The following is a 17,255-nucleotide window of genomic DNA, read 5'->3' on the forward strand; positions in this document are numbered from 1 at the left end:
CAGTTTGCGTGGGGGGGGGGGGAAATAAGCACTTATCACAGCTGGGTTCTTTGAATGTGCTAAGTATACTTCAGTGGGAGCTTTACCAGAATCCATGCTGATTAGTAACAGGTTGTTATAACCAGACAGGGGCTGTTTACAAATTAGTAGCATTAGTATATGTGTTTGCATCCCTGATCATATCCACAGTTCTTGTTCTCGTTCCTTCTCTTTTATTCAGAGGGTTCACAATTAGTGAGCACAATTAATTTGCTTGAAACCTTTATATTCATGGTAATTGGTGAGCCAAAGATTACGCAAATATCGAAGTGGGACGGATATTTCCTCTGGAGGAAAGAGGACTGAAGCTCCCAGTCCCCAGTGCTTTAGAGCCTGCAGGAGGAAAAATGAAGGCCCCACCAGTTATGCTCATGGGAGGGGTATGAATCCACCCCATCTGCACCACATCTTTGGAGGAAAGTGAGATGGAGCTCATGGAATTGGTGCTCACACTCTTTGCCATCCCAGTGATGTCTGGATGATGCTGAGCCTTGGGCATTTCTAACTAAACGCTCCTCCCCATTCCCCCTCCCCACACACGTATCTGAAGCTGTCTTCTAGATGGGCTGGCCTGGAGGCCTTTCCCTTTCCGGACCAGCAGCTGACTTCAAATACCACCTTTCCTACATTATGGCACACATCTGGGATAATCTGGGTATTCAACTGGTATTTGTGCTCTTCTGAAAATTAACACTCAGTTCCCATTGTCTTTGGTGACTGCCCAATTTCTCTGACCACACTGTACAATTTAAAAATTATTTTAAATTTCTTGTTCCCTCTTCATCTTAGCCTATAGTTCCCATATAGCTATTTTGCTACTACTATGAGAAAAAAAAATGGAGTCACCATATAAGCCCAGACCAAGCCAGTCCTAACATCCTGCATACGCTGTGCAGGATATTTAAAAAAAATGCCTTTCATTTCTCTGGCTGGTTAGCAGCTCCACAGAGGCAAACACAGAGTTTACATCTCCAAGAAATGGTGGAAGAGACTTGCTCAGCATGTGTGAACATGCATCTTTCAAAAACAGAGTGCATGAAAAAAATTATTGACCACATTTCAGATGCTTCTTTTATCTTTAAAAACCTTAGAAATATATAATGGACAATGTGTTTCACTAGCTATCAGGTCAAAGGCGGCACATTCATCCATCATGTGTACCACTGCTCTGGACAAAAGAATGCCTGTGAAGTGGACCACTATAATGCCAAGGGACTGCTAGAGATGAAATTATAAAGCACGGATAACTTCCGTTTATTAGGCTGGAGAATTAATATAGGAAATATGTGAGTTCAGTAGAGGCAGAAAAGAGATCTTCAGAAAACCAGCACCTTTCACTAAACACATCATAGAAACACTGGTTCTCAGATGCCTCTGTGCACATAATTTGCCATTCCTGCATTCTTTAAGGCACCAAAGCAATGTTCATAGCCTTGTATTTGAATTAACCAGGCCCAGAGGATAAAACTTTCAAATTAAACACATTCCTACAGGATTTTGGGCTCATTGTGTATGCACCAAGGAAACATAACATCCTAAAAATAATACATGTACAGAAAGAATCAAATTTTCCAGACACATTAAAGTGGAATATGAATTATGACAGAACTCATGGGAATAGACATCTGATTACATGCAAAATGGAGCTTTTGTAAATAACATCATTCTTTGTAAGCTACCACAATTATTATCAGCCATTTAATTTTTCTCCCTAGCAACACATCCATCATTGTTAAAATTGTCCAGTTTTGCTTCTCCCTCCTGAATCATGAGGCTCCAGATTTTATAAAGTTAAAGAAAGCGGCTACGTAAATTACAAATCCAACAGCTAGAGTTCAAAAGGTTTTAAGTCTCCAAATATATGCAGCCTTCTACGTTTGCTGTATCCTACCAGAAAACTGCAATAATTAGAATTTCAATAATATTATATACTGTATTTTTTTTAGATTTTATGCAAGATTTAATTGATGTCAACACTGAATGCTTGTATGTGAGGATCTGAAGAATGAAGAAATTAACTATCCCAAAAGATTCAATCTTCCTATCCTTACACAAAAAATAATACGGTATTATTCAGGAATAACTCAGAAAACTTCAGTAACTCTACCATGAGTTCTAATATTTAGGAATATTAATGTAAAATCTCAAGTATTTTGGGGGGGAGGGGGTTGCCTTTTAGATACAGCTGTATAAGGTCCCTAAACTTCAAATAGCTAACTATGACAGAATATTTAAGGGCTTTGTACATTAAGCCCAACCATAAATTCAAAATCCTTGACTGACATTAGCTATTTAGCCCTAAGCTAATTAGATATGTTATTTCAGTAAAACCACAGTCTTTCAGTTGGCCCTCAGCTTAATTTTACTGATTAAAAAAAATTAATAGAAGTCATTTTGCTTTGCTACCGTTCCATTCCGACAAGCTAGCTGAACTGGTGAAGAGAAACTATGATCTGAACCAAATGAACTGTGCAGTTCAGAAAGGGCCATTCTCCCCCCCCACACACATCTTTATTTATTATTTTAGCTTATCACTGAACTTCTGGGCTTGGGCCTGGAAAGGAGGTGGAATTTGGGATGATCTTGTGGTATACATACTGGACTCAAGGAGACAGGAATTCTGTTCCCTGCTCTGCTACAGATTCCTCTTTGAATTAGGGCAAGTTACTTATGCCAACATTTTTTTTAATTTAGGTGTTTTAAAGTAAGTTTTAAGTGACAGAACAAGGAGTAATGGTCTCAAGTTGCAGTGGGGGAGGTTTAGGTTGGATATTAGGAAAAATGTTTTCACTAGGAGGGTGGTGAAGCACTGGAATGAGTTACCTAGGGAGGTGGTGGAATCTCCTTGGTTAGAGGTTTTTAAGGTCAGGCTTGACAAAGCCCTGGCTAGGATGATTTAGTTGGGGACTGGTACTGCTTTGAGCAGGGGGTTGGACTAGATGACCTCCTGAGGTCTCTTCCAACCGTGATATTCTATGATTCTAAGTTAGGCACCTAAATAAATGGTTTGATTTTCAGAGGGGTTGAACATGCACACTATATGTGAACACACAGTGAAGTCATCATGAGCGCTGGGTGCCCACACCACTGAAAATCAAGCCACCTAACTTGGCAACTAAATTTGAAAATATATCGTCAGTCTCCTTCTTAGAATGGGAACAAATTATAATCTCCCACTTTACAGGCATGTTAAGAATATTCGATTCATGTATATGAAATGGTCATATACTAAAGTGAGATTATAAATAATGTTACAAAATACTGTGAGAAAGCCTGTTCAAATCAGATTTAGCTACCATTTTGCAGACCAAAGTGTTCCGGACAATTGTCGAAAGGTTTGGGACGCTGTGTCCAAACCAAATTCAAGCTCAACCTTCCATAAAAAGGAAGGTTAGAAACAGAGTGAGAAAGGCCAAGATTATCAATCTCAAGAGCTGGTGCTTTGAACAGAGTCCTCATAACAGACCATGCTTACTGCATCGGAGACTCAGCTAAAACGATGTTCTATCAAGGCTGGAGTTGGTGTAATTGGGCCAAATCTTGCTCAAAATGAAATTATCAAGAGTTTTGCCAATGACTTCAATCCATGCAGCATCAAGCTCAGACTCTCATCCCATTGCTGACATTAGGAGCATGAGTGCCATTCTGCATTTCAATGTTATTAATTAGTTCACTGATGATCAAAGGCTCAAAGGAAAGAAGAGGGCATTATGAAGAGTTTATGAAAGTACCTTTTTTTTTTATCCAAATGAATCCATGGGGATGGACCCCATAATCAAGAACACATGAAGACAGTTAAAAGAAATACTAGAATTTATGCTAAATCCTGCATAGTCTATGCCCACTATAGTTTTTCATGCGTGACAAAAGTCTCTAATTTCAATTAATGACCAACATTTTTGTATTTCTCCCAAGCACTATAAATATTCTTTCCAGCTGTTTTTAACTTTGGTATCAGATTTGATTTAGCTGTTTGTCAAGGTTTCCTCCCCACTCTGAACTTTAGAGTACAAATGTGGGGACCTGCATGGACCCTTCTAAGCTTAATTTCCAGCTTAGACCTGATAGCGCTGCCACCAACCAAAAATATAGTGTTTTGGTACACTTTCCATTCCCCCAAACCTTCCCTGGGGAACCCAAGACCCAAATCCCTTAGATCTTAGCACAAGGAGAAATTAACCATTCCCCCCTCCTCTTCCCCCCAGACTTTCCCCTCCCTGGGTTGCCTTGAGAGGCTTTACACAGACCCAAACTCCTTGGATCTTAAAACAAAGAAAATCAATCAGGTTCTTAAAAAGAAAGCTTTTAATTAAAGAAAGAAAAAGTAAAATTTATCTTTGTAAAATCAGGATGGAAAAATGTATTACAGGGCACTTAAATTTATATAGCCAGAGAAATCCCCTCTAGCCTCAGGTTCAAAGTTACAGCAAACAGAGGTAAAAATCCTTCCAGCAAAAGAAACATTTACAGGTTGAGAAAACAAACAGAAGACTAACACGCCTTCCTGGCTAGGTACTTACAAATTTGAAACATGAGACTGATTCAGAAAGATTTGGAGAGCCTGGATGGACGTCTGGTCCCTCTCATGTCCCGAGAGCGAACAACCCCCAAAACAAAGAACACAAACAAAGACTTCCCTCCAACAAGATTTGAAAGTATCTTGTCCCTTCATTGGTCCTCTGGTCAGGTGTCAGCCAGGTTTACTGAGCTTCTTAACCCTTTACAGGTAAAAGAGACATTAACCCTTAACTATCTGTTTATGACACTGTTGTAGAAAGAAGCATTTCTCCACAAACAGAGAGTTGCAGAAGGAAAATGATTTTCTAGCTGATCACATGGAAAGCCTTTACCTTAAGCAATATCCTTTTTGTGCCGTGGGAAAAGGACACCACTTCAGGTAAGATACATGCTGTCAGGCTTAGCACACTCCATATCCAGGAAGAAGAGTTTAGTTAATAGGGAGGTTAACAAAACAAACATTTGTAACAGTACAAAATTCAGAAGAGAATCCATACAGTGCCTCGCACATCATCTATAACCAATTGTGCCAACTCTTTACAGATAATTAAACAAACTAGCCAAAAATGTCATAAAAAATCTAAAGCAAACACTGTGGCATCAGATGCAACACCCAAAGCTCCAAATACACAGAGGGAAGCTTCTAGCTTGGCAATTCTGACTGTGCAGAACAGGCTAATAAGAGCATTTAATATGCCTTGCATCTTGCAAACCTTGGAATAACAATAAATATTGCATTCCCCAAAGGACCCCATGCCCTTGAAGTTAAGACCATACACCATTTATAAAATCACTACCTAGTACAGCATTGTCTACAACAGGCACTCAGCCATGCCCTCCTGAACAAACTGAAGGAACATAAACCTCTATTACAGCTGTTGCCTAACATATTAAATCCTGTTCTATACACAGCTGCATTTGGGTGATTGTTATATAAATAGTCTTCCCATTTCCTTGACACCAGGATTTGGAGATAGGTTTTAATGAAAGAAAACAGTGGTAGGAGTCTCCTCGAGTCTTGCAGTAAACAAATAAATAATCTAAGAATAATACTTAGCTCTTATCTAGCTCTTTTCATTAGCAGATCTCAAAGTGCTTCAAAGAGGAGATAAGTGAATCATCTCCATTTTATAATTGGGAAAACTGAGGCACGGAGAAGCAAAATGACTTGCCCAGCAGGGGGCAGAAAAAAGCTCTCCTGAGCCCCATTCCATGGGGCTATCCACTAGAACACATTGCCTATTTCCCCATAAAAAAATCATTACTCAAACAAATATCCAAGTACAGTATTCATGAAGACTTCAACACATTAACCGAGCCTTGCAGTAAAGCCATTGAGACCTGAACTTACTTAAAGCCTGAAATACAAGGCAGTGAACTCCTCCAATCCCCATTAAGGTCCTTATCTGGAGATACTCAGTGTTTTGCAGAACTGGGCCTTTAAATAGCTAGTCACACGTACAGCAAACTGATTGACGGATACACTCCAGAAGATGCGTGGAGCTGCCCACACTAGTACAAAGCCAGAAATAATTGTTAACTGATTTTTAAACCAGTTTTAATCTGGATTGTTATGTACAGATCATAATGTGTCTTTTCTATAGGAAAACCTTCTATAATACAATATATTGCAATACTGTACATTTAGCACACACCGAGTGCTATATATTTCATTTCCCCTTTAAATGCATTGCTTTGACTTTTTATGGGATCATGCATGGTTTTAAACACCATGTAGCGTTTCATCAGCAAAACCAGCATTAACAGCTTATACTTTTAGTCAAAAAGATTTAACAGAATATATATTCACTGTCTTCCTGGCTTTTAGTGGAAAACAATACTAGGGAGAGATGTGAAATGTGCACTCTAATAAGTAATATTGTTAATGGTCACTTTTTAAACCAGAGGGGCAACAGCTATCACACTCCAGACAATACCTGTGATCTGCTTACACGTACATACTATAGATAGATAGGATAGAGATTGTATGTGTACCATAAGTTTGTATTTATACACATGCACATACACATAACTCACAGTGAAGGAAATGTTGAGTACATTCAATTTTTCTTAGTAAAACAGATTTTTAAAATTTCTCATGCCTTGGCTGAGTAACCGGATCATCAACAAAGTGGAACAGCTCGAAGTCCAACTTCAGATTACTGCAATGTAATTTAGGATAGAATTTAGCCCCATGTATACAGAAGTCTGCATATCCGCCCTGTAATCAGAATATAGAGTGCTTACTAAAGATGTGCCAAAGAAATATAGTTCAGATCTAAATGCAAAATTCCCTAACCCCCAAGAGTGCTCAGATCTAGGGTTTGGTTTGGGTCCATCTCTGTTTTTTTAATCACATGGATTTGCAAATATTCTGTAACGAAGTCAACTGTTGATAAGAACTTCAGATGGCAGAGTGCCCTGTAAAGAATGGTGCTGAACAACAAGTTAGTAAGGAAAAAATAAAGTAGTTAAGCCATCGCTTATAAATTTGTTTCTGGAGATTTCACTTCCAGGCAAAGTATAAAAGATAAGCCCAGAAAGTAATATCCAGATCTGAAGTCAGCTTGGGACAGTTGAAAATACTGTTTTCACAACAGCTAATTTTTCTTCACTTCCGTCTGTCATAGAGAATGTGCATGCATACTTTACTGCATTTATTTCTCATTTAATGACCATTGTTCTGGTCTGTCAGAGTAGCTACAAGCTTCCAAATCTGTTGGCAAATATTCTGACAATGTCGTATGTCTCTTTTTTTGAGAGAAAGAAAGAATAAAAAGGATTTTCACTTTTCGAATACCTTCACTGGAGTTCTTAATTAAAATGCTACAAAGAACCAAATGGCAGATTGAATGTACGTTTCCTGGCAAAATATAGCATGTTTCAGATAGCTTGCTAGCTGTTTATCCATTGCCAACACAGGTACTTACAGACATTATAAAGAATACAACATGCATACCAAATAGAAGCTGTTTTTAGACAGAGATATTGCTATATACAAGGAGCAGAGTGATACAAGCAAAATGTTGAGATGGGCTGTTAAATTTTTTTTAATAAATTAGCTAGGCCCAAGCAACAAAATTAATTTTGCAGTTAAAACCTCTAACAACTGGTGGTGTTTGGAGCTGGGATTTTAGTTTGGCCCAGCAGGACAAGGAACTCCTATAAAATCTGAATCTGGGTTAAGATTCTAAACCCCAGCTCTAACTCCAAATTTCCAAACATTGAACCCCATTGTTTTGGATTGGGACCATCTCTTTAGGAGTAGAACTAAACAACCACCAAACCAAGTCTTCAGCTCCAGTGTGCAGCACCACTGACACCAACTGGGCTACACTGACTTCCACCACATAAGGATCTAGACTCCAGAAAGTCAATACAAAAAGCCAAGAGCACTAATTTAGTTGGGAAAGGAAGTTTCTGGACTCTCCCACTCAACATCTTATTTTATCTTTTAGTGACGGAAACATGAATCGTCAACTGAAATGTATGTGGCCTTTGGTGATAGAAATTATGGCCAAAAATGTTACAAGAACTTGATGACTCAGCAAGTTTTCATGGCTCACGTGCTCTGTTTCAACTGCTCTGTTGCTCCTTCACCAATTCACAACTTCATATCGTCCTGTGTATATCCCTTGCACTTGGGACTAACCTTCCAATAAATGTATCCTAACTCCTCTTTGAAAACACTCCTGAAGTCACACCTGTAGCATTCCAGCTGCAAGAGCCTACTTTGCACACACTGTTCTCTATTGCTTTATTCTGTACAGCACCTACTCGCACCTTTAGATTGTAGGCTTCTAAGGCAGAGGCTACGTTTTTGCAACTTTACACAATGCCATGGCCATCCATAGAGAGCTGATATATAATGATATATATGGAAGATAGTGATAATTATCAGTACTTGCTGCAATAAATTCCTTGCAATTAAAAGCATTTAGCATTATATTTAAGTATATTTCCCCTTCTGATCTCCTACAAAGCAGGAAAGCACACAGGTTTTTAAGCAGAAAAGTTAACCTTGCATTTTGATACTCAAATATAGCTTGGATCACATTCTGGACAAAGAACCAGGTCAGATCTTTCTTTATATAGACTATTTGTCTATCTGTCATCAACGTACAACTTGTACTCCCACAACCTCTTTTATAACTGTCATAGGGTACAGAAATGCCTACTTAAAGGAAAGAAATATGTTAACACACTATCAGTTATATGGCTCTGAGATTTCAGCAAGCCAGATGCTTTTACAGAAAGACTAACTTTTTAAAGAAAAAATTTAAAGAAAAAACACTGAGATAATGTGATGTGTTCTGTCAAAAAGATGATCAGCTTCAGGAATGGATTTTAATTCCTTGGTCTCTGAGGCTGAACTTATTGATATAACACTAAGTCTGCAGGGACCATGGATGAGGTACTGGAGATTTAATAAAAAGCTTTTTTTTTTTTTTTTTTTAATTCAGATGACAACTGCTCAGAGGAAACATGCTCATCCCTTTTTATTTTCCTTTTTTATTTAAGGTGAGCAGAGTTAACTTGTGGGGAACAGGCACTCAAAGATCTTTACTGTATTGAAATTATATATCAAAATCTCTATTGGCTTGTAAATTAACTTATTGCTTTATTCCTTTTTCAGGGGAAAATGGCAGTTATTAATTGAAGTGAAGATTGCCTAGATACTAGAATACTGCATTTGTAGTGTGGGTGTCTCCTTATAAAAATGCACTCAAGAACTTTGGGCCTCATTTTAGTCTTCTGTGAGATGGGTATAATAATCTTCTGCACCTTACAGGAACTGTTGTGAGGAATAATCAACTAATAATTGTCAAGTACTTTGAAATCCTTGGTAGAAAGTTAAATAGATAAAGGTTCAAATATATTACCGTAACTTGATCATTTTATATTAACATACAAATATCCCTTAACTACAAATTAGACACATTGACTTCTAGCCAGGTCACTTACACTCATGGAAAAGTCCAAGAGAATTAATTAAAAAATAATTAATAATAATATATGGAAATATACCTCTCTCATAGAACTGGAAGGGACCCTGAAAGGACATTGAGTCCAGCCCGCTGCCTTCACTAGCAGGTTCAAGTACTGATTTTGCCTGAGATCCCTAGGTGGTCCTCTCGAGGACTGAACTCACAACCCCCTGGGTTTAGCAGGCCAATGCTCAAACCACTGAGCTATCCCCTGCCCCATTAAATTGATTAAAAATGATAATCTATATTGTTTTAAACATCCTATTGAATTTAACATATGACAGAACCATAGAAGATTAAAAACATATAGAAGATGGCATCCTTTGTATTAAACCCTATCGGCTTTTTGACTAAATATTAAGTTAGCTTATTAAATTTCCATATGCCCTCTTCATTTCAACACTATTAAATTCTACTCAAACTTTTTAGTCACGAATCAAACTTTGTGAAACTCTACATTTTAAATTAAATGCTTGGCACTAAAGAATAAAGCAGAATGAACTTAAAAATAATAAGTATCTTTTTTCTCACCTAACCAATTTTTAATAACATCTCCAGACCAGCACAGGAAGTAGGTATCGATCACAGTGCACAATCCAGCAACAGTCACCTGCTACAGCAGGTTGCCATCTCCATGGTAACGCTATGATAGAACCAATCTGAATTCAATTTCAAGAGTAACGAGAACAGATAATTTTGCACTCAATCAATCACTGTCAGCAGCTGTTATCAGCCAATCAGTCATTATGTCAGTCAGTCACACTTTCAACAAACTTATTCCATGGAATGGTCAGGTCAGAAGAGAACATTTTGACATCTAGAAACAAGATCTACTCGACTTCTCTTGCAGGTCTAAGATTTAAAGGTGCAGCATTCACATTGTCGGCAGTGTAAACGAGTGAAGATAAAGAATCTGGAGTGAGGAGCCACAACAGCAGTTATTAACACCTAAGAATGAATAGCACTCATAGTTCCTGACACTGCAACTTATTACAATCTAAAGACTTTAGAAACTATGCACATGCAGAAATATAACATATAATATCATAGCTTTTAAGGTTCAGGAAACCTTGCTAAATTCCACTAGCCCACTCTTAGGGAGAGTCATTTTTGGCCAGTGAGCAAAGAATTTTGGGGTTTTCTTTCCTCCCCATCCCCATTATAAAAGGGACAGGTGAATTGACTGTGGCAGCACATATGACTTCTTGTCTGCTCTCTGTTCCTTCTTACTTTCTTCCACCGATATGGTTGTTGCCAATCTCCTCCACGTTTGACACTTTTGCCCCTTGCTCCCATCATAAGGTCCACCCTGCCAACCCTCTGCCCTGTCTAACCCTGAAATCTGTTTCCTTCACTCTTGCTCTGCCACTGTGGAACATCTTCAGCAGAAATCCCATGACCAGGCTGACTTCCTCCACTATAAATTTGTGTTCTCTTCTTTCAGGTCTGCCATCTTCCTAGCTAGAGAACTCTACTTCTCTAACTTTAACTGAATCCTGTGCCCATAATCCCTCCACCTTTTTGCCACCCTTGATTCCCTGAAACCCTCCCCTCCTCCTGCCTCCACTTCTCTTTCTGCACAGAAATTTGTTCATTTCTTCCAAGAGAAAATTGACAAAATATGAAATGACCTTCCCCTTGCCTCACCTTCTCTTCCCCCCATCACAGACTACAGTTGTTTATTCTCTGTTCTTCTAACCCCTTAATTTGCCCTAGTGACTCCCATCCCATCCCATCTCCTTTGTGCCAAATCTCATTATTTCCCTTACTCGTCTCCTTACCATCCCATTCTCTCTTCTCGGCTCTTTCACCTCACTATACAAGCATGCTTTAGTCCTTCCCATTTTAAAAAGCCACCTCTGCCTCTCAAACTACCACCCCTTTTCCCTTCTCCCTGACATTTCTATGGTCATTCAACACGGTTTAAACTCATACTCTGGAATTCCTCTCTTTCAATTTCCTCCTAGACCCCATCCACCCCTTGCACTCCACTGAAATCACTCTCACCAATGTCTCTAATAACCTCTTCCTGGCCAAAAGCTCAGAACCAGTAGTCCATCCTCATCCCCCTTGGCCAGTCAGCTGCCTACAACTCTGTCGACCATGTTCCTCCACTTGACATTTTGTCTTCCTCTGGCTTCCATGCCTCATCCACAAACACAAGTGCAACTACCATCTCTATGCTGATGACTCATATACCTACCTGTGTACTCCAAACCTGTCTCCTTCTGATCAAGGTAAAATTCCAGCTTCTGTCTCTGACATCTCCCAGTGGATGTCTAGCTGCCAGTTCCAGCTCAACATGGTTTTTCATCTTAGTCCCTCTCTGCTACCTTCTTTCTTGACCACTATGACCACCACTACCATCCCTGCTTGCCACTGAGACCTGTAACCTGGGTCTCATCTTCAACTCAGACCTCCCTCCAGGTCCTCACATGTAGCCTATGTTTAAATCTTGCAGATTTTTTCTGCATATCTTTTCTTAAGATATGTTCTTTCCTACCCATCTATACTGCTTGGCCTCTCTGGACTCAATATCGGAAGTTTAAAGTACATAACCTCAAATTGTATTTTCTAGGAAGGCGTTATCCTTAAATACCTTCTTATTCTTCCTCACTTGGCATGATACCCTTATTTTAACTAAATTATCCTAATTCTATATTAATACATTCTTTCTGAGCTCAACCAGGAACCCAGATTCAAATGCCCCCAAACATTGGGAATGTTTAGATCTGGATCCAAATTCTGCAGCATGGGCTCATCTCTAAACAACAATGCTGATGAGCTGGCAGAGATTTATAAAGTATGTGGAGTCGTTTACTTTTTATGGTGAGTTTTTCTGGCTCTGTTTCACTCCCAGTGCTTGCAAGAAACCTACCTAAAAGCACAAACTTGAATGCTGTCTATCCAAAGGCACTGGTTAGTGCGAGCAGAGATTTAGCCATCAACAGAACGACTGAAGAAGTTCTTTAGTGTTAGAAAGTGTGATTTTCAAATATGCAAGATGTGAATGTTAGCTGTAGATTTGCAGCTTTAAGTGCCAACCCAAAACTGCACAAGTCTCAAAGCACATTACAAGGCTGGGTAAAGCATTATTATCCTCATATTATAAACAAGGTAGCAGATACACAAAGCTAGTGGCTGAGCTGGAAACCAAACTCAGTCTCTGGACTCGCAGTCCTGTCTGTGTTCAATGCACTATGTAGGTATCTAGACCCCAAATCTCCCAATCTGCATACACAAAGGTGTTTTGCAAACACAAATCCAGAATTATACACATGAAATATGATGGACACAATTTTAGAAGCCAGGCTGAGGACCCTTTAGGTTGAAACAGAAATGCCAATATAAGAGCATCCCTATAATTGTTTTCCAAAATCGAAGCCAGACAATCTGTGTTTCAACTGAAAATTTTAAAGATGCTTTTGAGAGGTTCTTTATTTTTAGGCTTCGGGGTAAGGCTGGTCATTTTCAGATGGGTTCTGACCAAATCAACCGAGATATAGATGCCAACAGCTAGCAAGCTTTGCTGCAGCGAGAGAAGGGAAAGGAAATGCTGCTAGCAGTCTTAAATAATTTATTTCTCAAAACTTGTTTTGTACAAAAGTATGTGTGTAATTGGTCAGCCACAGGAAATTAATTTCTATCTCTCTCACTGTCTGGGAAGAGATGGTGATAGCTCAGTAATTTGGGACGGAGGCATATAACAGAGCCATTACTGTTTTTCTTTCCTTCTATTCTCCTGTCTCACGTAACCTTTTTATGACCTGTTTATTGAATTAGTTGTTAAATATTTTCTCCCCCACCCACTGCCTTGATAGATTATAAAAGGGAGTCTGAATGAAGAGTTTCAAAGATACCCCACAGAAAGATTTCACTTAGTGAAGATCACACATGCTCAAAATATGATTTGGTTTTTAGTTGCACACTCTGAAGGTTTGATGGCTGGAAGACATTTTTCATAATTCTGGTTAACAAACTATGAGGGAAATAAAGTGAGCTCACTAGTACAAAGTAAACCTTCTAGGTGCCTCTCAGAGCTCACACACCAAAGTGATAGGCAACTGTTGTGAGCTAGAAAAGAAAAAATGGTGACATACCTTTTCCTAACTGTTGTTCTTTGAGATGTGTTACTCATGTCCATTCCATTCCAGATTTTTGCGTGCCCAGGTGCACAGTTGTTGGAGATTTTTGCCTTAGCAGTATCCGTAGGGTCGACTCTGGCGCCCCCTTGAGTGCCGCGCTCATGCATCAGTTTATCAGGTGCCACCGACCCTACGCCCTCTCAGCTCCCTCTTGCCGGCAACTCTGACAGAGGGGCGGGGATAATGGAATGAACATGAGCAACACATCTCGAAAAACAACAGTTACGAAAAAGAAAGGTCACCATTTTTTCTTCTTCGAGTCCTTGCTCATGTTGATTCCATTCTAGGTGACTCACCAGCAGTATCCTCAGAGGTGGGCTTGGAATTCACGGTCTTGCAGCTTGTAACACTGCTCTACCGAAGCCAGCATCATCCCGGGCCTGCTGGAAAAGCGCATAATGGGACCCTATGAGCTGAAACTATTGAGACCAAAAATGCAACCTTCCAGGAAAGGAGGAGAAAAGAGCAGGAAGCCAGAGGCTCGAAGGCTGGGTGGAGGTGGGGATGTCCTGTGAGTCGGGACAACACAAGATTCAGGTCCCACGGAGGGACAGGGTCCCTGACGTGCGGGTAGAGGCGCTCAAGGCCCTTGATGAACCTGGCCGTCATGTCTTGGGTGAAAACCCACCTGCCCTCAGGCAGCAGATGGAAGGCCAAAATAGCAGCCAAATGGACTTTAATAGATGAAAGGGACAGGCCTTGGAGCTTGAGATGCAGAAGGCAGTCCAGGATCAACTGCAACAAGCCCTGCTCGGACCGAATACCTTTATCCAAGGACTAACATGTGAATCCCTTCCCAGGCCTTCTAGAGGGTGCCTTTCGCTACTGCTCTGCCTTCCTCCACTAAAGTGCTCCTGTGGAAGGGCCTCCTTTAACTTGCTAATGGCGTCCCACAGGTTGAAGATGTACCTGCCTAGACACCCGAAATTGCAAGCTGGCTGTTGAAATTTTTTTTGTACCAAACAAATCTAGCCTCTTGGCATCTTTATTTTTTGGTGTGCCACCCGGCTTGCCCTGCCTGCCCTTCTCGTTGACAGCAGATATGACCATAACAGGTACACCCCACGGGTTCCAGTACTGACACAAAGCAAGCAACTGTCTCTGCTGCCATGCTGCCACTGCAGAAGCCATACCTTTCCTTAGTGAGGGGCTGAACTCCCCCTCCAACTCAGATCATGGCCCTTCCAGTGACCAGGGCACAGCTGTAGAGGCCTGAGTCTGCCGACTGACCCTCGTTGGCAACCGGTAAGGAGAGGGCGAGGATCAGTGCCTGCCCGAAGAGCAGTACTAGGGAGTTGGAGAACAGTGCCATGACCAGGAATGATCCTGCACCAAGTGGATCAATGCCAGGGAGACTGCCTAGACGAAGGTGACCTGCGCCATGGCAATCTCTAGAGGGAGGCCGAATGGTACCATGAGTACGGGGATCGGTGCCTTAACGCAGGTGTCCTGTGCCTTGTAGGTGGGAATTGTGGCATGAGAAACACTACAAAAATAAAAACATCTTGTCTTCCCAGACAGCTCTGAGTTGCTTGACATCTAGGAGTAACTTCCAGGGTTAACAAAGAAAACTTTGGTAAATGACAGAATGTCAATGGATGTATGAAGAGATGGTGGTTGTGGACAGCTAATTGGCACCTGTAACGGGGTGGACCCCCACTCCTGCCCTGAAGGGTTAAAAACAGCCCTGGGAAGGGGCTGTGGCTGGAGAAAGCAGCTTTTAGGCTGGGCTGATTGGGGGAAGTGGCTGCAGCTGGGGCCATGCCCCAAACAGACTCAGCTGGCCCTATAAAGGCAGAGAAGCCAGGGGCAGACAGAGAGTCTCTCTCTAGCTGTAGAGGGAGATGGGCCTGGCTGCAGGGAGCTGGACACAGGGTACCTGAGTGAAGCAGGGCTGGGGAAAGGCAGAGGAGCCGGGGAGCTCCAGCCTGGAAAGCCCCAGGCTGCGGTCTACCATAAGGCCAACAGGTACTGGGGGGTTGCAGAGGGCAGCCCAGGGGTAGGCCAAAGCAGCAGGTCCAAACCCCTTTGCCTATGATGAGTGGCTGATACTGCAGTCTGCCCCAGTGAACGGGGGCTAGATGGAGACTGGGCAGTAGCCAAAACTGAGGCAAAGTGGGGATAGTGGGTTGGGGGTTCCCCAGGGAGGGGAGACCCAGATTGGTTGGGTACTGCCAGGGGGCAGCACCCCAAGTAAAAAGGGCACCCCGCGGGGTCCAGGGAGGGACACGGGGGCCGGAGGACAGGCGGATCACCGGCCTGCAGAGGGCGCTCCGGAGCTGGAATGAGCTAATTCCCGGAAGTAACCAGCAGGAGGCACTGCAGGGGGGAGTCGGCTCCTCTACAGCACCCTTTCCTTTGAGTCACATTTAGCTGAACTTTAGCAAACCTCACAGGTTCATTATAAGTCAAAGCAAAACCAACTGGGCTCAGGACATGTGCTAATGCTGAATTTTTGTACTTGCTTGTGTGTAATTCTGCCTCTCAAAGGCGAATCATCACGGGGAACACAGAACTGCTTTTGTATATTTTCATTCCAAGGATTCCTCCAGCTGGGTTTTGCGATGTGTTACATGGCATGGCCCACTAATTTTTAATGTAAGAAGTGGAAGCAGATGGCTCACCTAAACCTGACCACTTCAGTGCAGAGAGGAAAGAAGAAAGGCTGCTTCATCTGGAATAACCTCCCTTTTTCCCTCACCCACTCAGGGATGCTGTAACAAAACGCAGGGGATGATTAGTTGCACTTGGAGTTGTCCTTTTACCAACTGCACTCTGGCAAGACTGAACTGACAATCCAAGTGCCTTTCTTGTCCAGCAGGATCATTTTTAAAGAGTGTTTAACACTTGGATTGTCTGGTGAGCACTGCAAAATGAATTCCTCTGTCTCTTTCTTAATTTTCCATGAGAGCGGGAGAGACAAGGTGGGTGAGGTGATGTCTTTTATTGAACCAACTTCTGTTGGTGAGAGAGACAACCTTTCGAGCCAAAACAGAGCTTTTCCTCAGGCCACTGTAATTTTTCATTCTCATTGTGGAAGGTACTAAGCTTCAATGTGGGAATCATGCTGCCAGAATTGCACCTCCTTAGAGACGACAACAAGACCTGTGGTTAGTACTGGAGACTGGAATTAGAAGTCCTGGTCTATATTTCTGAGCTCCCGCTGACTTGGTACATGGTCTTGGCAAGCTACTTTGCATGATCAGATAGGGAAAACTGGACAGAACACTGGTAAGATAGAGGCAGCTTTCAAGACACGTTAAAAAGGGACATACATGAGATAGCAAAAAGGACCACTAGGTGGTCAATATACCACCAGTGGAAGCACCAACACAAAAAAATCTATTATTGTAGACATATGCTTGAACATTCAACTACAGAGAGAGCAGGAAGACACCCAACAAAGTAAGAGGTTCTCCATACTGCATGGGGAAGAGCTGGTCTGAAGACCATTTTCCCTACGGATGTCTTTATTTTCACATATTGATTTCAGCAAACCTCTGCCTACACAAACCTCCTGTGCATCACAGCCAAGGAACCCAACCTGCTTCTAATTAGAGTGCCT

General features: G+C 41.4%; 1 protein-coding gene across 1 annotated transcript in view; it reads right to left on the minus strand.

Moving 5' to 3' along the window:
- The window catches only part of RORA (RAR related orphan receptor A), a 570,488-nt gene that overhangs the window by 380,966 nt on the left and 172,267 nt on the right, over window positions 1-17,255 (minus strand). The window lies entirely within an intron of this gene.

The sequence above is a fragment of the Mauremys reevesii genome, linkage group 10 (assembly GCF_016161935.1).
Source record: "Mauremys reevesii isolate NIE-2019 linkage group 10, ASM1616193v1, whole genome shotgun sequence".
In the NCBI taxonomy this organism is placed as follows: Eukaryota; Metazoa; Chordata; order Testudines; family Geoemydidae; genus Mauremys; species Mauremys reevesii.